The 23,445-nt window shown below is 40.3% G+C and overlaps 1 pseudogene; it reads right to left on the bottom strand.

The window, feature by feature from the left end:
- Positions 1-7,894: 7,894 nt before the first annotated feature.
- LOC114674827 (melanoma-associated antigen C3-like) lies at positions 7,895-9,674 on the bottom strand (annotated as a pseudogene).
- Positions 9,675-23,445: the final 13,771 nt, after the last annotated feature.

Below are 23,445 nucleotides of genomic sequence, written 5' to 3' on the forward strand. Positions count from 1 at the left end.
TCACCTTCAGTTCCTTTTCCTCACTTTAGTTTCAGCCTTCAGGGAACATGCTGCCTCTGCCAGTGAAGGTTTACCATAGTTGCCATGAATGTAGATTTGTTGATCACGGGGTTGGGGGAGTGGAGGGCATTCCCATCGTTTGAGGAAGAAGTAACATTTACCTGTGTATCAGAGAGGTTATAAAACACACATGAATTCTAACAATAAACCATAAGAACCAAATCATGGCTCAATTTCATTTTTGTTAATAGGAAAGGTAGCAAGGTTTTGTGTGTGTGTGTGTGTGCTGGATGCCTCCATTTCTTTATCTTAACCCCCATCCAATGCAACAGCATCTTCTGTTCCCTCAACTACTAAAGTTCATTCCAAATCCATCTACTTAAGTCAATCTCCGTTACTAGGGCTTTGGGTGAAACTAACATCATCTCTCCCCTAGACTATGGCAACACTTGCCTTATGGTTGTTTCCTTTCTTTTTTTTTCTTTATCCCTGTAAAATCCATTGTCTCTTCAGCAGCCCATTGTTTTTTTTTTACAAATTCCAAGCCATAGTTAATTTTCTAAGATTACACACATCGAATTTAACTATTATGTAAAGTTATATGCATCATAACAAATGCATAGAATCCTGTATCTACCACCCAAGTATCATACTGACCAGTTCCATCAGCTTACAATTCCCCCGTGAAGTCAATCTCTACACTTCTCCCAAGAACCTAGAAGCTATGTTCTATTTTTATTAATAGTTCCTAGAGATGTAACTTTTCCAGAATGTCATATGAATAGGTTCATAAGATATTCACTTCTAAAGGAGTGGGGTAACATTTTTCATTTTAAGCAGCAAGGAATGAGAATCCCTGTTGCTCCATAACCTCTATCACATTTGGTATTTTAAGATTTTTGGATTAGAGTAATTCTAGTAAGTGTGCAGTATAATATTTTCTGGTTTTCCTTTGCATTGCCCTAATGGCAAATTAATTTGATCATCTTTTCAAATGCCTCTTAGCAATTGGTATATTCTCTTTTGTGAAGTGTCTGTTCAAATCACTGGCTTTCTTGTTGTTGTTGTTGTTGACACAGAGTCTCCCTCTGTGGCCCAGGCTGGAGCGCAGTGGCTCCATCTCTGCTCATGGCAAGCTCTGCCTCCGGGTTCATGCCATTCTCCTACCTCAGCCTCTGGAGTAGCTGGGACTACAGGCAATACAGGCGACCGCCACCAAGCCTGGCTAATTTTTTTTTTTTTTTTTTTTTGTATTTTTAGTAGAGACGGGGTTTCACCGTGTTAGTCAGGATGGTCTGGATCTCCCGATCTCGTGATCTGCCCGCCTTGGCCTCCCAGAGTCTTGGGATTACAGGCGTGAGGCACCGCACCAAGCAGAATATTGCTGATCAGAAAATTCAGAGAGCAAACTTCATAAGAAATACAGAGTTCCCACATATGTCCACTCCCCGCCCCCCGTGTATGCGTGTGGACACACACACACACACACACACAGCAACTCACATTATTTACATCTTGTAACAATGTTGCACATTTGCTACAGTTGCATACACACACAGCAACTCCTATTATTTACATTTTGTAATAATGTTTCACATTTGCTCGGATCGATTGACCTGTATTGCTACATCATTAAGTAAAGTCCACAGTTTACATCGAGTCAGTTTTAGTGTTGCACGTGATGTTGGTTTTGGCAAACGTATAATGATAAGTATTCACCCTTACCGTAACATACAGAATTGTTTCCTCATCCCAAATCTCCTGTGTGCTTCACCTATTCATCTATCTCCCTCCAACTTCTACTGCCTCTGAGGCCCCAGAAACTACAGAACTTTTCCTTGTATCCACAGTTACCTGTTCCAGAATATGGTTGGAATCATCAATTATGCACCATTTTTATATTTTCTCTTTTCACTTAGCAATATGCTTTCAGGATTTCTCTATGTCTATACCACTCCACTAACAATGACGGAAAGTTCCTGTTGCTCCACATACTTGTCAGAATTTGTTGTTTCAGTCCAATGGATTTCAGCCATTCTCATGAGTATCTAGTGCTATCCCCTGGTTGTTCTAATTTACAATTTCTTTTTTTTCTTCTTTTTCTTTCTTTCTTTCTTTCTTTCTTTTTTTTTTTTTTGTTTTGTTTTGGACACTGTGTCTCACTCTGTTGCCCAGGCTGGAGTGCAGTGGTGCGATCTCAGCTCACTGCAACCTCCTCCTCCTGGGTTCAAGCGATTCTCCTGCCTCAGCCTCCTGAGTAGCTGGAACCACAGGCATGTACCACCACACCTGGCTAATTTTTTGTATTTTTAATAGAGACGGGGTTTCATCGTGTTAGCCGGATGGTCTTGATGTCCTGACCTTGTGATCTGCCTGCCCGAGCCTCCCAAAGTTCTGGGATTACAGGTACAAGCTACCGCACCCAGCCTTAATTTGCAATTTCTTAATGACATATAATGTTAAAAATCTTCTCATATATTTATTTGTCATTCATATATATTCTCTGGTGAGGTGCCTATTCAGATTTTTTTTTTTTTTGGCCCATTTTAAACCAGACTTTTTGTTTTCTTACAGTTGGATCTTAAGAGTTTAGTGTATATTTTAATGTACGTCTTTTGTCAGATACTGGTTTCACAAATCTTTTATCCCTGTCTTTGGCTTGTTTTTCATTCTCTTTGCAATGTGTTTGGCAGAATAGAATTTCTTAATTTTAATGAAACTCAACTTTATCTCTTTTTTCATAGATGGTTGGTACTTTTGGTGTTACATCTAAAATAGTTGGGTGACCAAACCCGAGGTCACCTAAAGATCACACTCATACGTTTGACCAAAATTCAAAAGATTGCTAAAGTATGTGTGTGAAAATATAAGGTATTCATATACATTTATTTTGGAGAAAATTAATTGCTGAAACATTTTGGGAAATAAGTCAGCAACATGTTAAAAAATAGAAAATATTCATGCTCTGTTTATTTTGACTCAGTTTCCACATTCATATGACTTTCGTACAAGAAATGACATGAATTTGCCCAAGAATTTATGTTCAAAGTTGTTGATTGTAGTTCTATTAATTACAGCCACAAAGGAGAAATGAATATATGTTCATCAGGAGAAGATTCATTCAATTTGTTATTTCACAGAAATCAATTAGAATTCTAGGGAGTTATTACAAAAGTAACATAAATCTATATGTGTTTTCATGGAAAGTTTCTGCATCCATTGTGATAAACAAGTATTTTGGTTTGTTAGGACGCCATAGCACACTACCACAAGCTGGGTGATAGAAACAGAGATTTCCTGTCTCACCATTTTGGATTCTGGCAGTCCAAGAGCAAGGTGTTTGCAGGGTTGGTTCCTTTTGGGACTATGAAGGAAGGGTGTTTTCCAGGCCTCTTTCCATGCCTTGTAGATAGATGGATGTCTTCACCCTGTGTCTGTTCACGTTATCATGTCTCTCTACGTATCTCTGTGTCCAAATTTCCCCTTTAATAAGCACTTCAGTGATATCAGATTAAGACCTTTATTAATAACCTTTTGTTAAATTGATTGCCCCTAAAATGATCCTGTTTCCAAATAATGCCACATTTTGAGGTCAACGTAGGATATTGGGGAGGAGGCAGATAAACTTAGAATAGTGGTAAAGGCAAGTCACAGACCTATATGTGTATCATTTCCCATGTATAGATGTATAGTATGTATATATATGTGTGTATAGATACGTGCACATCTATGTGTGAAACCAGCTTTTAATTTTTACAAACCGCATCATTAATTGTGGTAACTTCTGAGTAAGAGGCTGAATTTTAGAGAAACTTCGTAAAGGGGAAAATTGTGATTGATATGTATTTTTTAGAATTGTTTGCAACAAGAACACATGCATTATTTTCTTTTAAGTAAAATATTGAAATAAGCCTAAGCACAGGAAGAGGAGCAGTGCCGTAGTCATATAAAGAAACAGCAAGCTGATGGAACAGAAAAAATATCCCTGAAATTTGAATGGTTTTACACAACAAGGTTGCTTTGATGCACATCAATTCTGATTTGAGTTGGTTGGGTGTTATGGACTGAATTGCGTCCCTGCCCCAAATTCCTATATCCAAGGTCTTAAACCTTGGATATTTGGAGATTGAACCTTTGAAGAGACAATTAAGGTTCAATAAGGTCATATACGTAGGACCTTATTCAATATAACTAATGTCTTTATAAGAAGTGGAAATTAGGACACAGACACACATACCAAGTACTAACCACGTGAGAATCCAGTCAGAAGGCAGAGCCATTTACAAGCTACAGAACAAAGCCACAGGATACACCAAATCAGCCAACATCTTGATCTTGTATTTTCAGCCTCCGGAAATGTGAGACAATAAATTTCTGTTGTTTAAGCCGCCCAGCCTTGGTATTTTCTTATGGGATAATAAACAAATACACGATGAGTCTCGGCTCTTGCGTGATCCAGGAATTAAGGCTGCTTCCAGCTTTGAGCTCCACATCACAACCTATGGTAACTGCTGAAGTGAAAAGAAAGCATGGGGTTGTTTCACTGGCTTCTCCCTAACTACAAATACACCACCCAGGAAAGAGAGGCAGACACGATAGAAATGGGCACTTGTAGTCTTTCCCATAAACCATTACATTGCTCTATGGATAAGCAACTATGAACATTTATGACAATAAGTCCCTTCATTTCTTGGAAGAGTTTCTGGAAAGGCAAACCTTGCCGTGAACTCTCCCAACTATTTTCAGATCCTATTAGGAAACTGCGATTTCAAATACAGTATTACATCTAGTTTTAAGACAATTATTTAAATTTTGGCAGGGAGTTAAATTTTTCCTCAATAACAATTTTAGGCACTGTCATTTTTTTTTTTTTGGAGGGGGGTGTCTCACTCATGTTGCCCAGGCTGGAGTTCAGTGGCACCATCTTGGTTCACTGCAACCTCGGCCTCCCAGGTTCAAGTGATGCTCCTGTCTCAGCCTCCCGACTAGCTGGGATTACAGGTGGCCGCCACCACTCCTGGCTAATTTTTTTGTTATTTTTAGTAGAGACGGGGTTTCACCGTACTGGCCAGGCTGGTCTCAAACCCCTGACCTCAGGTGATGCACCCGACTCGGCCTCCCAAAATGCTGGGATTACAGGCGTGCACGGCCTGCACTGTCGTTTTAACAACCTATAAAATCTCTTCAGGCTGAGAATTTTCTCATTCTTTTGATGTATGCTAAATAACATACCCTGTGAACCTCTGCTACCTTCCAGTGACTGACCGTTCCTACAGTTGCACAGGTGCCTGTGACACACTGCAAACCAGGAACTCCCTGTGGTGCAGCTACACAGACAAGAGACAAGGGAAGGATAGTGCACTACTGCTTTCTTTTTACACCAGAGCTAGCATGTCCGCCAGGGAACCCTTGTTCACATCATGGGTGGACTTCAGAATGTTGTGGTAGTTTTGTTTTTTAGAAATTTGGCTTCTCACAGTTTTTTATTTACAAAGTGATTTCTATAGTCTCTTCTACAAAGTTTATGGGAAAGCTTTGGTTTTGGATCACCTATGAAAATTCATTCCTCTGTGTATGTGTTCAGTGGCCTCTTTCAAACAATACATCTTTTTAAAATCCTACTCCTAATATCAAATTTCAGAATGATTCCATCCCTGAAACCAGTATATTGTGTGGCAAATAAGATCTACTCACCAGCTTATTTGGGAATTCTTTGAGAGTGTGTTGAAGATTCCCATTATGGGTATTGAAACATCACTGTCCAAAACGCACATTTATATCAAAGAACTGTTGTTATCACAGAAGATGCTGGGTGAGGGATGGAAGAGTCAGGGAATGGCTGCAGAGAGTAGGAATGGCCTATGGCAGGGGACGGGCAGTTGACTCCAGGCCACAGCCCTGGGAGCAGGCCACAGCCTTCACAAGAAGAACCCTTAGTGACAAGCTGATCAGCGGACCAGGTTCCAGAATTAGACAAGGGAGCGCGCAGAGAAGGTCAAAACGAGGGTCCTAGAATGTGGGAAAGAGCTGGGACTGAACACAACTGCTGACACTTGGACAGAGTCAGCTCTCAAGACACCCAGGCCTCACAACAGGAGGACTTTAAGTAAAGAAAGGCCACAACAGGTCCTGAATTGTATTTCATTGTCAGTGTCACCTTCCTTCTTTAGGCTTAACCTAATATCTTAGCCACAGGGTCATCTTCAGGTCACCTCAGAGATATTGAGAAGTGTGAAGAGAAATGACATAATAGGCAGAAGGCCTCCCTCAGGCTGGGGGCAGTGGGAACAGTGTGGGCCTAGATGAATTCATACCAGGGTTCAAGTACCAGCCCTGTCGCATTCTAGCCAAGTGATCTTGGGGAAGTTATCAAGCACTATGAGCCTCGAGTTCTCCATGTGTAAAATGGGTTGGATAAGTTCTGTCTTGTAGAATTGCAGGAATATATGGAATGTGAGTAAAGCATGTGGCACAGGGTCTGAAATACACTGGTACTTAATAAATGGCAGTTGTTATCAAATATGATTATAAGCCCAAAGGCTACCACTACCTTTTTTGAAAACCTCACCTCTCCTTTTTATTATGCAAAAATCTGGGAAAATATGTAGCCGAATACGTCACGGAAGAAGAACTCAACCAATAATTCAGCTTCACAAATACAACTCAGCACATTGTCTTTCTGAAAGGATATATCATATAATTTGGGTAAGGCCAGACGTCTGCAGCTGGAATGCAACTGAAAGATCGTTATTTTGAGTCAAGGACAAACTCCTTTTCACCTTCCCCATTGCTGGTCCATCCAACCACTAGTTTTATTTATGCTTCACTAAAAATGTAGATCTTGCTTAGACTTGTCCACATTACATTCAAAAGAACCCAACTAAAAGTCCTGTCAATGGCATGGGTTCTGGTTCTCCCAGGCCTGGCAAATGAGTGCCAGCCTGGAGGCTTCTGAGCACCACATCAAGGAGTTCTCACCACATTTCTCAGGAAACCCTTGCAGATGATGGGGATCAATCACCTAGTCCTTGCACTGTGTTCACGCTCCCCAGTGACAGAGCCACAGGACACCTTCCATGACTTCCCCATGTGGAGACTCTTCTCTGCTTCATCCTCCACCCAGAGCCATCTGCTCAAGTAGTTTTCCATTCCAGGCTTTTCTCTCACCTTCTGAGAATCTGGGCCCTGCCACCACCCGGCTTCATAACAATCAGCTCCCACAGAAACACCTGCAGTTTCCCAAAGCCCAAAACTGCCTGAGCTCAGAGCCTTTTCACTTGAAGGCCCCATCTAAAGTCTCACGTCCCCACTGTTGAAACTCACTCTTTAGATCATAGAGAAAATCTTTCCCTTCCTGATATGGCTTCTGAACCTAGACTTTATCGTGTTATGGGTGGGAAGAAACCTTGTTTTGATAGTATCCCCACAAAGAACAGTGTGCTTTCCACAAGCAAATGCTGAAATAATGTTCAGCAAGTAACGGAGTCAGCGGTGCTTTTATTTATTAAGATTTAAACTCTGCTACTTTCTTGAATAAGCCAAACAAACCCAGATATATAGCTGTAGTTGTCAAGAACAACGGAATAAGGAGGATGAGGAATGTCAAAAATTAACAATCTTTTATTTTGTTCCACGATTTAAATACCGAGTTCTTTCACATTTCAAAGAAAATTCCAATCCAATCCCAACACCACATTCTACTGTTCCAGATCATAAGACACAAGGTTTTCATTTTTTTCCTTACAAACTATCAAATCCTTACTCTTAAACCAGATAAACAGCAGTACATGTGTGACGATTTTCATGAACTAAGATTCTGAAGTGAATTCAGCCAACCAAAAGGGGAAGCATTTGAAAAATACTTCCTCCCGCCAACAAAATGTTAAATTCTAAGTCACTCATATGAAACAGGAACACAAAGAACACTGTGGTCCCTCCAGCTCCACTCTCGCCCTCCCCTGCCTAGAACCTCGACTGCCCTCTTCAAACGCAGAAGGGGACTCAGCCTCAGACTTGACTCAGGACAGAAGTTGGTGGACATGATACTGGGGCTTGCACTGGCCGTAGAAGTAGCATCATCTGTGGTGTCAATTACAGCCTGGTCTCTGCCTTCCACATCTTTCAAAGCATCCACACACCAGGATGGAAAGGAATTAGCAATGGTACTGTCGAGCTTGCCAAAAAACTCTAGGACTTTCCTCTTTTTGATTTCTGAATGGGATCTTAGGCTTCACAATAATTCATAATGTGGAGGAGAGTTCTTAGGCACCTCCCGGTGCTCCAGGTACTTTCTCTGCACCCAATCTACAGTGAGGAGCTCCCTGGGCTTCCCATAAATGAAGGCCTCCCTCCCAGCATACACCCTATCGAATTCAGTGCTTCCCAAATGACGTCCTCAGAGGCACAGCTGCCCTTGATGTAGACCACACTCAGAATACGAATTAGGAAGTGGTTCTTGGACATTCCCTGGCCATCACTCAGCCTCCCCTGGTCGCTGAGTTCTACTGTTTTCAAAGACATAGGAGTGGTTGTTGGGGTCCATCTCAGTCAGGGCAATGCCAATCATTAGTTCTGTGAACTCATGAGCTTTCCCGAAGATCATAGGAAAGCAGTCCTTATACTTCTTGATGACAGTCTTCAGCATCTCAGCCTTTGTGACAGGCTCCTTTGGTTGGTACTTGAGGAGAAGCAACTGCACCAACTCAGCCACCTTTTCATCCAGTGCACGTGTGAGCAAGGATTCACTGTCTGACAAGGCACGCCATGTAGGTGTATCCTCCACTTTTTGCCTGCTGGACTCCTCATCCAATGCGCCTCACAAAGGGGAGAAAGAGCAGGAGCTCAGAGGTCTCTGGGGAGCATCATGAAGAGGAATCCTGGGAGCACTCGGGAAGAATTGGAAACCCAGTAGCGGGCATGTCCTCATCCTCTAGAGCATCCAGAACCAGAATAGAGGATGAGGAGGAGGAAGAGCAGGAGGAGCAGGAGGGGAATAAAAAGTGGCAAGAGGAAGAGGAAATGGAGGAGGCTTCCTCCTCCTCATCTGTGGAATCCTGTGCATCTACCAAGACCTGTATCAGAATTGGGTTCTGGAAGTCTTGCTCAAAGTTGAGGCAAGGAAGGCTTGGGAAGAGGCGTGACGACTCTTTTTCAGAAGTAGCATCCTTAAAGCAGGGATGGGGAGGATGGGATCCCAGAGGCCTGAGGGAGGGAGGGACAGTGTGAGTGGCCTCAGTTGAGAAACTCACCCATGATGGCTCTGACGAAGGCCGACTTACAGCTCTTCTTCTCTTAAGGCGGTGCTCTAGGGCCTGACAGGTCACCTGTCTTTATAAGGAGTTTGTTCCCTGGAAACCTGTAGGAAGATGTGAGAGAGCATCTCGGGGCACAGATGGCAGGCAGAGCCCCAGACTCGGAAACTGATAGTAGGTGGGGAGTGCCGGGTACTTCGTGATCAGAGATCACTGTCTTTCCACAGAGTTCTCTTCTCATTGAATGTCCAGCCCTGGGGTTCCTCCCTCTGCTTAACTGAAGCTGCCCTCCTCAGAGAAATCTTTTTCTCTGACTGACTCCTAAAATGGAAGTCAGAAAGTTGTACATCTGGCAAGCTTGATGTCCTCTGGAGCTGGCCGCAGGCACAGGGACAGGGGAGGGGCACTACCATCCGTGGGCATTCCATTCCAACCTTCCTAGGGGCTGTGCCTGGACTGCTGAAACTGCCTGGGCTGCCTGCCTCTAGCTATCTGAGTCTTCCATCTCCAAATAAGCCCCTCCCATCCCTGAGACCTGCAAGGTGGAAGGGATGGAGAATCGCATCCACCCACAGTGGGACTGGGCCTCCTAGGGCCTATACTCTCTTGCTCTTCTGTCCAGACAGCAACCTTTCTTCTAAAATCCATTCCAAATCCTTCCCCTTTACTGCTGTGTGTGAAGTTAATATCAGCTCTCACCTAGCCTATGTCAAAGGCTTTCTTATTGTTGCTTCTTTGCCTATTCTTGTCCCAGAAAAAACCGTCATCTGTTCAGCAGCCCGGGACCCTTTTTAAAAATCCAATTCGTGTTTATTTTTTAATATACACACATCAGATTTAACTATGAGGTGAAGTTATATGTGTGTTGGCAAATGTATTGAGTACTACATTTACCTCCCAAGTATCATACTGACCAGTTCCATCACCCTACATGTCCCGTGTGCATCCGATTTGAGGTCAGTCACTACACTTCTCCCCAGCTCCTAGCAACTATGCTCTCTTTTCAGTTCACATTGTTTTAACTTTCACAATTTCTCATATGACTAAGTACATAAAATACGAATTTAAAAGTGTGGTTGTATCATTTTTCATTACAACTAGCAAGGAATGAGAATACCCGTTGTTCCATATTCTCGCTTACATTTGGCATTTTAGATTTTCAGGCTGTAGTCATTCAAACAAGTGTGCATTCTAATTTTTTTGTTTTTTGTTTGCATCTCCCTAATGACAAATGATGTTACATGCTTCTTTGCAATGTGTATATCCTCTTTGGTAAAATGTCTGTTCAAATCATTTGCATCTTTTAAACAACTAATAGATTTCATTTTTAGAGCATTGTTAATCCAAAAATACAAAGAGAAAACCTCATCAAAAGTACAGAGAATTCCTAAATATCTACACCATCCTCCTGCCCTGCCCCATGCATGCGCGCGCGTGTGCACACACACACACACACACACACAGTGTCTCCTATTATTTGCATTTTGTATTATTATGGCATGCTTGCTACAGTTTATTTGACCTCTACTGATGCCTCATTATTAAGTCAAGTCCACAGTTTACATCAGGACTCACTCAACATTGGTGATGCTATACCTTTTGATACGTGTGTAATGGCAAGTATTCATCTTTCCATTATCATACAGAATTATTTTACCATTCTAAATCTCCTTTGTACTCCACCTATTTATCAATCCCCCATGTCCCACCCCCAACCCATCAGCCCATGGAAACTACTGGTATTTTTAGTGTACTCATAGTTGACCGTTCCAGAGTATTATATAACTGGAATCTTACATTATGTCACCTTTTTAGCTATTCTTCTTTCACTTAGCAATATGCATTCACAATTCCTCCAGCTCTATCTCACTAACGGTGCCTGAAAATTCCTGTTGCTCAACATGCATGTCGACATTTGATGTTGCAGTGTTTGGGAATTCAGCCATTCTCCAGGGGGCCAAGTGCCATCTCCTAGTTGTTTTAATTTGCATATCTGTAATGACATAGGACATTCGACAGTTTTATGTGCTTATTTTCCATTCGTATATATTCTTTGCTGGCATATCGTTTCAGATTATCTTGCCCATTTTATATTTGGGTTTTTTTCCTCATGATTGGATTTGCAGAGTTTTGTGACTTTCTCACAGTTTTGGAGTCTGGTGGTCCAAGAGCAAAGTGTACACAAGGTTGGTTCCTGCTGAGGGCTGTGAGGGCAGGATGCTTTCCAGGCTCTCTCCCTGCCTTGTAGATGGTTGTCTTCACTCCGTGTATGTTCACATGGTCATCCCTCTACTCACAGCACGGTGTCTAAATTTCCCCTTTTTATAATGACTCCCATCATATGGGATTAGGGACGGCATTAATAACCACATTTTTTTAACTCTTAGTTTAAGTTCATGGTACATGTGCAGGATGTGCAGGCTTTTTACGTATGTAAATGTGTGTCATGAAGGTTGGTTATATGTATTATTTCATCACCCAGGTATTAAGCCAATATCCATTAGTTATTTTTCCTGACCCTCTCCCTCCTCCCACCCTCTGCCCTCTGGTAGGCCTTAGTGTGCATTGTTCTCCTCTATGTGTCCTTGTGTTCTCAACATTTAGATCCCACTTATAAGTGAGAACATTTGACATTTGGTTTTCTGCTCCTCTGTTACTTTGCCAAGGATAATGGCCTCTGGCTTCATCTATTTTCCTGCAAAACACCTGATCTCATTCCTTTTCCTGGCTGCATAGTATTCCACGGTGTATATATACCACCTTTTCTTTATCCAGTCTATCATTGATGGGCATTTCAGTTGATTCCATGTTTTTGCTATTGTGAATAGTGCCTCATTGACCATACACTTGCATATGTCTTAATAATAGAACCATTTATATTCCTTTAAATATATGCCCAGTAATTGGTTTGCTGGCTCGGTGAATGCTATTTTGGTCTCTACGTCTTTGAGAATTTGACAGACCGTTTTCTCCAATAGTTGAACTAATTGACACTCCCACCAACAGAGGAAAAGCATTCTTTTTTCTCCACAACCTCACCACAATCTCTTATTTTCTGACATTTTAATAGTAGCCATTCTGTCTGGTTGAGGTGGTATCTCACCGGAGTTTTGATTGGCATTTCTCTAGTGATCAGTGATGTTGAGCTTTTTACATATGCTTCCTGGCAGCATGTATGTCTTCTTTTGGAAAGGGTCTGGGCATGTCCTTTGCCCACCTTTTAATGGTTTTTTTTTTCCTGTAAATTTGTTTAAATTCCTTAGAGATGCTGGATATTAGACCTTTGTCACATGCACAGATTGCAAAAATTTTCTCCCATTCTCTGGGTTGTCTGTTTACTCTGTTGATAGTTTCTCTTGTTCTGCAGAAGTTCTTTACTTTAAATACATGCTGTTTGTCAATGTTTCCTTTGATGCAACTATGTTTAGCATCTTTGTCATGAAATTTTCTCCCATGCCTATGTCCTGAATGGTATTGCCTAGGTGTTTTCTAAAGCTTTTATGGTTTTGGGGGTTTCATTGAAGTATTTAATCCACCTTGAGTTATTTTTGTATATGGTGTAAGGAAGGGTTGTAGTTTCAATTTTCTGCATAAGGCAAGCCTTTATTCAACAGGGAGTCCTTTACCAATTGCTTGTTTTTGTCATGTTTCTCAAAGTTCAGATGGTTTCAGGTGTGCAGTTTTATTTCTGGATTCTCTATTCTATTCCATTGGTCTATGTGTTGGTTCTTGTACCAGCATCATACTGTTTGGTTACTTTAGATTGTAGTATAGTTTGAAGTCAGGTAGTGTGATGCCTTTAGCTTTGTTCTTTTTGCTTAGGATGGCCTTGGCTATTTGGGCTCTTTTTGGTTACATATGGATTTCAAAATAGTTTTTTTTTTTTTTCTAGTTGTGTGAAGAATGTCGGTAGATTAGTGGGAATAGCATTGAATCGATAAATTGCTTTGGGCAGTATGGCCATTTTCACGATACTGATTCTTCTTATCCATGAGGACGGAATGTTTTTCCATTTGCTTGTGTCATCCCTGATTTATTTGAGCAGGGATTTGTCTTTCCCCTTGAAGAGATTCTTCACTTCCCTTGTTAGTTGTATTCCTAGCTATATTACCCCTTTTGTGGCAAATGTGAAAAAAGTTCATTCATGATTTGGCTCTCAGCTTGCCTGTTGTTGGTGTATAGGACTGCTAGTGATTTCTGTAGATTGATTTTGTATCCTGAGACTTTGCTTTGAGGTATGTTCCCTCAACACCTAATTTATTGAGAGTTTTTAATATGAAGGAATGGTGAATTTTATCAAAAGCTTTTTTTGTGTCTTTTGAGATAATCACGTGGTTTTTATCTTTGTTTCTGTTTATTTGATGAATCACAGTTGTTGATTTGCATGTGTTGAACCAATCTTGCATCCCAGAAATCAAGCCTACTTGATCCTGGTGGATAAGCTTTTTGATGTGCTGCTTTTTGATACATTTTGCCAGTATTTTGATGAGCATTTTTGCATCAATGTTCTTCAAGGATATTCACCTGAAGTTTTCTTTTTTTGTTTGTTTGTTTGTTTGTTTTTCTCTGCCAGGTTTTGGTATGAGGATGATGTTGGCCTCATAGAATGAGTTAGGGAGACGTTCCTCCTTTTCCAATTTTTTTGGAATAATTTCAGTAAGAATAGTACCAGCTCTTCTTTAATAACCACTTTGAACTTACTTGCCTCTGAAATAATTCTGGTTCCAAATAATGCCACATGTAAACTTCAACATAAGAATTTAGTGGGGACGCAACTGAACCTATAATAGTGGAAAAGGAAGTGGCAGACCTATATGTATATTATTACCCATGTGTAGTTATAAACACACACACATGCTCATATATGTATAAATTATATTTAAAAACCACATCTATCTTTCTCAAAATTCTAAATCAGCTTTTAAATGTAAACACCACATGGTTAATTGTGGAAACTTCTGAATAGGAGACTGAATTTTGGAGGAACTTTCCAAAGGGGAGAACTGTGACTTCTACCTCTTTCTTAAATTTTGCAACAGAAATATGGGCAGTATTTATTTGTAAGGAAAGTATTGAAATAAACCTAAGAAAAGCATGAGGAGCAGTCCAGTAGGAAGATAAAATATGGTAAGCTCATGGAACAACAACAACAAAAATCCTTGAAATTTATATGACTTAACACAACAAGTTTATTTTATGGCACAGAAATTCTGATTTTAGTTGGCAGGGTGTTATGGGCTGAATTGTGACTCACTCCAAAAGTTCATATATCCAAGTCTTCAAACCCAGTATCCCAGAATGTGACTGTATTTGAAGATAGAAACTTTGAAGAGGTAATTAAGGTAAAATGAGGTCCTAAGGTTAGGTTCATATTCAATATGACAGGTGTCCTCATAAGGAGTGCAGATTAAGATACAGACACACAGACCAAGGAAGAACCATGTACGTATTCCATGAGAACGTGGCCATCCGCAAGCCACAGAGAGACCAGAGAAGAAATCAAACCAGCCAACATCTGGATCTTGGAGTTATTATCTTTGTAAATTTTCTGTAAATCTAAAACGATTCTAAAGCAAAAACTTTATGTAAAAATAGTAAATAGAAGCAGAAGAATTAGGGAAGGAAACTAGAATTCAAACTAAAATTTGGTAGGGTAGTCAGTTTCCATTACTTTTTTTCCTTCTCAGTCTTCCAGCCTGGACTTAAAGGTATATAAAATTGAAGAATTGCACAGGATAAAGAGACAGAAAGTGTTCTAAGGCAATTTATGTTATAATTTCTTTTCTAGAAAAACCTTTGTATTTGAAGAAATAGGATAGGAGATTCCTAAAAGACAAAGAGAACATGAGAAATTCCTTTCTTCTTCAAGGTTGGCCTCCAGGCAAGCCAGCGCCATTCCTGAAGGCGTAATCCTCCAATGAAAGCACCAGCAACAGCTGGTCAGGCATCTAAAACACTGAGTGAGGAACATCCTTCCCTCTGACAAGATCTTTGTTCCAAAAAGTGTGGGAGAAAACTTCTCTGTTATTTTTCTCTTCATATCCTCTCACTATTTAGCCAGGGAGGCAGACTTACTCAAAGTAGGTGGATGACATAGTGGAAAATACCCGAAGTCCACTTTCTAGTGAGAGTAGCAGAAAGAGAGTCAGAGAATGTAGAGGAGTGTGGTAGTCAGTTTGGGCTGCCATAATGAAAATGCCAAATATTGAGGATTACATTACAACCTATGTGTTTTTATCGGGGAGGTGCACAAACAAAAAAATCAACGTGAGAATGAGATTGTATCAAATATAATTGACGTTATTGGATCAGTCCAACCTTGTCATGCAGAAATCTTTTCACTTTTTATTTATATTTTATTTTATTTTTGAGGCAGAGTCTCGCTCTATCACACAGGCTGGAGTGTAGTGGCACGGTATCGGCTCACTACAACCTCCTCCTGCCGAGCTCAAGTGATTCTTGTGCTTCAGCCTCTGGAGTAGCTGCAGTTACAGGCACATGCCACCATGTCTGGCTTTTTTTTTTTTTTTTTTTTTTTTTTGTATTTTTAGTAGAGACAGGGATTCACCATGTTGAACAGGCTGGTCTTGAACTCCTGATCTCTGGTGATCCACCTGCCTCAGCCTCCTAAAATGCTGGGATTACAGGCATGAGCCACCGCTCCTGGCCAGGGATCTTAACATAAAAAGGACACCATAGCTTGGATAACTGAAATAGGAGTAATTTATAACCAAGGTATCAGAGTAAATTCTTTCTTTTAGCAACACGCTTTTTATGTTCATCCCTGTCTTTCCATGTCTGGCAGACCTTTTCTTTTTATGGCTGCATGGTAATCCATTGTATAGGTGTATCACAGTTTGTTTATACTGTTGGTGGGAATGCACATTGGTAAAATCACTATGGAGAACAGCTTGGAGACTCTTCCAAAAATGAAAACAATACTACCATACTATCCAGTAATCCCACTCCTCAGTATTTACCCAAAATGAAGGAAGTCACTACACTGAAGTGCTACCTGCACAACCATGTTCACTGCAGCATGATTAACAGTAGCCAAGATTGGAAAGCAACCTAAGTGTCCATCAGCAGATGACCGGATAAACAAATTGTGTCACATATACACAATGGAGTACTATTCATCCATAAAAGCAATGAGACCCTGTCATTTGCATCAACATGGGAGGCACTGGAGGTCATTATGGTAAGTGAAATAAGCCAGGCACAGAAAGACAAATTTCACATTCTTGCTTACTTGTGGAAGCTAAAAATCAAAACAATGGAGTTCATGGATAAAGTGTAAAAGGATGGTTACCTGAGACTGAGAAATGTAGAGGGGTGCTGGGGGAGAAGTGAGGATAGCTAATGTTTACAAATAACTATTAGAGAGAATTAATAAGACCTAGTATTTGCTATCACAGCAGGGTGACCATAGTCAAAATGATTTAATTGTACTTTTTGAAATAACTAAAAGAGTGTAATTGGATCGTTTGAAACACAAAGGATAAATGTCTATGCTGGTGGTACACCGATTTACCCTGATGTGATTATTCAACAGAGCAAGCCTATATCAAAATACCTCATGTAACCGATAAACATATGCAAGTCCTATGTAAATGATTATTTACTCAGAGAGTAGTGTTGATATTTACCAGGATAAATATCACCTGACATTTATCCACCTTGATGTCCACTCTGATGACATTCCTTTTGTTGGTGACCTGTTCCGCCTCTCTGGCTGCCTTTAATATTTTTTCTTTCATCTTGACATTGGAGAATATGATGATTATGTGACTTGGGGATGGTTGTCTTGTATAGTATCTCACAGAGATTCTCTGGATTTCCTGAATTTGAAGGTTGACCATCCAACAGGAGTGGAGTAATTTTGGTGAATGATACCCTCAAATTTGTTTTCCAAGTTGCTTATTCTTTCTTCCTGACTTTTAGGGATGTCAATGTGTTGCAGGACTGGTCTCACTACATAATCTCAAATATCTTGGAGGTTTAAGGCATTATTTTTTATTCTTTTTCTATATAATTTTTTTCTGACTGAGTTGATTCGGAGAACTGGTTTTCAGGCTCAGAGATTTTTTCTCTGCTGGGTCTATTCTGTTTCTAATACTTTTAATTGCGTTCTGAGATTCCTTCAGTGAGTTTTTCAGCCTTATCTGTTCTGCTTGGTTCCTTCTTAAAATGGCCATTTCATCTTTCAGCTTTTATATCATTTTACTGGATTCCTCAGATTCCTTGGATTTGGTTTTGACTTTCTCCTGAATCTCGATGATCTGTGTTCCTATCCAGATTCTAAACTCTCTGTCTCTCGTTGCAGCCATTTCACCCTGCTTTAGAACCATTGCTGCAGAATTAGCGTGGTAGTGAGGAGGGAAGAAGGGGCTCTGGTTTCTGGAGTTGCTAGAGTTCTTGTGCTGGTTCTTTCTTATCTTTGTGGGCTGATGTTCCTTTGCTATTTGAAGTTACTATGCTTTGAATGGGTTTTTTATTCTTTTATACTCCTTGATGCCCTTGAGGTTTTGACAGTGGTGGGTTGTCAAGTGATTTCATTTCTGGAAGATGTTAGGGGAAAAAAGCTCAGGTCAGTACTCTTGGGCTGTGTGCTCCACCTTTGGGGACTGGTACCAGGCCCACATCATTGTTCTCTGTCCCTGTGATGTAAAGCAGCTGCTCTGCTAGAGACACTGAGGTGTTTCTTGTCCACTGACAACAACACTCTGCTGGGAGTTGCTGTCTAAAGTGCTTCACTGGGGCGGCAGCAGCAGAGTCTATGCTCAAATGCGCGTACCACCAGCAACAGCGGAATGGCCCAGCTTCTCAAGAGATGAAAATATATGAATTTCCTATGTATAAAATCAACACAGGAAAAATAAACTTTGTTTTCTTAGAGCAACAATGAATATGAAAATAAACATAACCTCTAACCTATCATTCCAAACATTAAGTACCTAAAAAAAAACTAACGAACAAATTTAAAATGTTACAGAAAAACCATTAACATGTTATTCAAAAATATTAATGAAGACCCACAGGAACATAAAATAAAATAAATTCATGGGAATGAAGTTTCAATAGTTTTCCTTAAAATGGAATTGATAGAATAATTGTAATCCCAAATCACAAGAAACAAATGCCTTTGGACATGAAAGAATCTATGAATCACCTGATTCTAAAATATAAAGACATGCAAACAGCTTGAAAAAGTGCAATTCGTCCAACAGATAGTAAGAATTATGAGGAGCTATTGTAGGAAGTGTTGGCAACCTGGGTGCACGAATTAACAGACAGACCAATGGAACCGAATGGAAATTCCTGAAAAAACAAAACCAACAAAATATGCATAAATGCAAACTTAATTGATTAAAATGTGTTGCAGCTTTAGAACTGGAGACTGTCTTGTTGAAATAAGTATCGGTGGAACAACTAAATATCCATATAAAAAACCTTAATGTAAGTGGAACCCTTTTTCATGTTATACAAAAATGCAATTACAGGGAAATTCAAAACCTAGTTTAAAAGTATTTATTATAAAAACTTCAAACACACAGAAATGCACGGAATAATAAACAAGTCTTTGTACAGATTATCTTTTAGTGAGTCAGCAGGATGAGTAAATTAGAGCATCAGTAAGGCTGGAGTTGAAAGAACTGAAAGACTCTGGGGTCAGTGATCTCTTCAGTAACAAGAGGAGCGAGATGATATGAGTCAAAGAGGAACAGAGGAAATGGCACCTCCTCTCTCCCTCTTGTTTCACCCATAGAAGGCCTAGTTGCTTTCATAAGCCTTTGCTTTTTGAGAGTAGAACTTAGATCTCAATAGTAACTGGAGGAAGGCTACCTGGGACCATGATGGATTTATTCCCCCTCTTACTTGAACTGTCCTCCTCCTGACCCCTGGAAGTCTGGTGATTCAAGAAACATAACCCGAACAGTTCTATTCCAGACAGTCATGATGGAGGCTGCTGTGCTGATGACAGACACCCTGACCAGGTCCACAAACACTTTACTAACTTAGTGGCAGTGCCAGGTTGCTCACAGGATAGGGGAGTAGAGGCCTATCTGCCTCTCCACATGGATAAGAGCTCCACATACTTCTTTTCAGCTGCTCTTACTCCTGACAGGACCCTCAGAAGGATTTATGAGTCCTGAGATTTCAAAAATGGTTGACTTGTGGCTTTGCCAGAGATTACCTGAGGATTGGGGTTTTCTGAACCCACTGTGGTCAGTATCAACTCAGTTGTTCATGAGCTGACCTCCTTTCTTAGCTTTGTCTCCATGTCCCAGGGGCAGTTGTCCTCTGCTCATAGCCAGGATTGGTGGATCATGCTCAAGGTGGAAACCCACAGACAAGGAAGCTCTTCTCCCAGACTGGGAGGCAGCTGGCGGGTAAATTCCAGCTCTGGCCCCCATGTCCTTGGGAATTATCCTCATGGAGCTTTTCTTCTGAGGTCCCAAGAAGGGAGCACTTCTTATGGATGGTAAAAAGAAGACGGCAGCCTATCCTTTTACCTCCTCGTGTTGGAAATAAGTCTCCCTTCCAGAAGAGAGAGGGATTAATGTTCTTGGAATTGAATCAATGGGGAGTGTCAGAGGCCTTTTAAAAGAGTGAACACAACTCCTTTAAGTGTTGTATCTTAATTGTTTCAATTTGCGATTCTCTAATCATGTATGACATTGTATTATTCTGTTTTCACACGGCTATAAAGAAATGCCTGAGATGGAATAATTTATAAAAGAAAGAGGTTGAGTTGACTCCCAGTTCCACACGGCTCGGGGAGGCTTCAGGAAACTTATGATCATGGTGGAATGCGAAGGGGAAGCAGGTACCTTTTTCACAAGCTGGCAGGAGGAAGAAGCACAAAGGAGGACCTTCGAAACACGTATAAAACCATCAGATCTCGTGAGAACTCACTCACTACAAGGGGAAGAGCATGGGGGAAACTGCCCCCATGATCCAATCACCTCCCTCCCGTGACATGTGGGGATTAAAATTTGAGTTGAGATTTCGGTGGGGACACAGAGCAAAACTATAACAGAAATTGAACTGTTGTATACGATTACTTTCTATTCTTATATATCCTTTGGTGGGGTACCTGTTTAGAACTTTTTGTCTATTTTCAATTAGGTTTTCTGCTTTCTTATAATTGGGTTTCAGCGTTTTGTGCATATTTGAATATATATCTTTTATCAGATATGTGTTTCACAAAACATTTATCCCAGTCTCTGGCTTGTCTTTTTCTCTTCACAGTCTTTTAGAGTAGAAGTTGTTAATTTTAATGAAGTCCAATTTATATCTCTTTTCTTAGATGTTGGTACTTTTGATGTTGCATCTGACAGAGTCACCACCAAACTCAACGTCAACTAGGGTTTGCACTCGTAGGTTTGACCAAAATTTTGGTGATGCATCTAAAAAAGTCATTACCAAAACCAAATTCACCTAGGATTTTCGCCCCTAAGTTTGAATAAGGTTTAAAATTCTGATAAAATATGTTTGTCAACAAATGAATCATTTTCACATAAACAAATGTGTAGTGAAATTAATTGCTGAAACTTTTGGTGGAAAAAGTCAGCAACATTTTAAAAATATAAAATTATTCATACCCTGTTCACTTCTATTCAACTTCCACATTAATATGTATTCCTTATAAGGAATTTTATGCATTTGTCCCAGAATTTATGTTCAAATATGTTGATTATATTTATCCTAATTTTAGCCACAAAGAAAAAGCAAATATGTGTTCGTCAGGAGGAGGTAGGTCCAGTCTGTTATTGTACAGAAATAAATTGGCATTCTCGGGAGAAGTTGCCAAAGTAAGGCAGATCTCTATGTGCTGTCATGGAAAGATGCTGGGTACATTTTAATAAGTGAGTATCATGGCATGTCAGGGTTGCAATAGCAAAGTACCACAACCTGGATGACAAAACAACAGAAATTCATTGTCTCACAGTTTTGGAATCTGATAGCCCAAGAGCAAAGTGTACACAAGATTGATTCCTTATGAGGGCTGTGATTGCGGGATGTTTTCCTGTCTTCCCTCCATGTCTACTCACATTGACATCTCTCTACTCATATATCTACGCCCAAATATCCCCTTTTTATAGCAACTTCTATTAAGGCCAGCATTAATAACCTCATTTTAACTTGATTGTCTTTGAAATAATCCTATCTTGAAATGACTGCCACATTTAAATTTCAATGTAGAAGTTTGTGGACGAGGCAACGGAACTTATAATAGTGGCAAAGGTAAGTGGCAGATCTGTATGCATATCATTATATCATTACACGTGTGTGTATATGTACATATATATGTATATTTAAAATAGCACACCCATCTGTATGAAAGCCCAAAATCGAAAATCATATTTACAATTTGCACGGCCCCATTGTTACTTGTGGGAACTTCTGAGTAGGAGGCTGAGTCTTGGAGGAAGTTTGTAAAGACAACAATGCCATTTCTATGTACTTTTAGAATTTTTTTGCAACAAAAATACATGCACTACTTACTTTTAAGTCAAATATTGAAATGACCCTAAGAAAAGGAAGAGGAGCACTCCTGTAGTCACATTAACAGTAACCTGATGGAAGAGAAAAAAGTCCCTGAAAGTTAAATGGCTTAACATGAGTTTATTTTTGTGCAAATAAATTCTGATTTAAGTTGGCAGGGTGTTGTGGGCTGAATTGTGTCCCTCTTTCCAAGTTCATATATCCAAGTCTCAACCTCCAGGACTGCAGAGTATCACTGTATTTGGAAACAGACCCTTTGAAGAGGCAACTAATGTAAACTGAGATCTTATGGTTAGGATCATATTCAATATGACTGGTGTCCTCATAAGAAGAGCAGATTAAGACACAGACACACAGACCAAGGAACAACCATGGCAGAATTCACTGAGAGAGTGGCCATCAGCAAGCCACGAAGAGGCCAGGGAAGAAATCAAACTGGCCAACACCTTGATCTTAGATATTTAGCCTCCAGAAATGTGAGAAAATACAATTCTATCATTGAAGTCACCCAGCCTGTGGTTCTGTGTTATGGTGTAAGAAACTAACCCACAGCGGATCCTGGCTTTCAATTCAGACAGGAATCCAAGCTGCTTTCACCTTGTAGCTCCACGTCACAACAGATATCAACTGCTGAACAGAAATGGAAGCATGGGAATGATGCACTGGTTTCTGTCTACAAATGAACCAGCCAGGAAGGCGAGCTAGACAAGACAGAGGCGGGCACTTGTAGCCTCTTCCACATGTTATTACGGTGCTCAATGAAAAGCAACTATTATAATTGACGACAGTAAGTCTGTTCATTCCTTGGGATTGTTTCTGGGAATGTCTGCATAACCTTGAAATCTTCCAAGATTTTCTTGCACCTATAAGGTGACTGGTGGTTTCAAATACAGGATTACATCCAGTTTTAAAACAATTCTGTAAGTCTTCACAGGGAGGGTCAACATTAATCCCTCAATATTACTTGGCACTGTCCTTTAATAACCTATATAATTTATTTAGGCTGAGAATTCTCTCATATTTTTGGTGTGTGAAAAATAACCTACCCTTTGAGCCTCTGCTACCTTCCATATGACAGAACATTCCTGAACAGCTATACATGTGCCTGTGGCTCCCTGCAAGCCAGGATTTTCCTGTGGGGCAGGTACACACACAAGAGACAGTGGAAAGATGTTTAACTATTGTTTATTTCTCATCAGAGCTGGCATGTTCCCCAAAGTACCCTGGTCATGTCCTAGGCAGTCTTCAAGATTTTGTTATTGTTTTGCTTTTTTTTCCAGAAATTTACCATCTTGTAGATCATTTACAAAGTGATGTCTATAGCCTTTCCTCATCCACAAAGTTTATGAAGCAAAGATTGGCATTTGATCATCTACAGAAGCTTATTCATCTCTGTTTGTGTTCAGTGCCCTGTTTCAAATAATGCATCGCATTAAAATCATACTACAAGTATCAAATATTAGGAAGATTTCAAATAGTTTATATCTGACCTTAGAATTACATCCCCAAAACCCGTATGTTATGTGGCAAATCAGATTTTACTCTGCAGCCTATGTGGAAATACGTTGATCGTGTGTTGAAGATGCCCAGCCTAGGTATGGAAATGTCACTATCCAAAGTGAATATTCACATCGAAGGGCCTTTATCATGGAGGAGCCCCAGGGAGGGATGGATCACTCAG

The sequence above is a fragment of the Macaca mulatta genome, chromosome X (assembly GCF_049350105.2).
Source record: "Macaca mulatta isolate MMU2019108-1 chromosome X, T2T-MMU8v2.0, whole genome shotgun sequence".
Lineage (NCBI taxonomy): Eukaryota > Metazoa > Chordata > Mammalia > Primates > Cercopithecidae > Macaca > Macaca mulatta.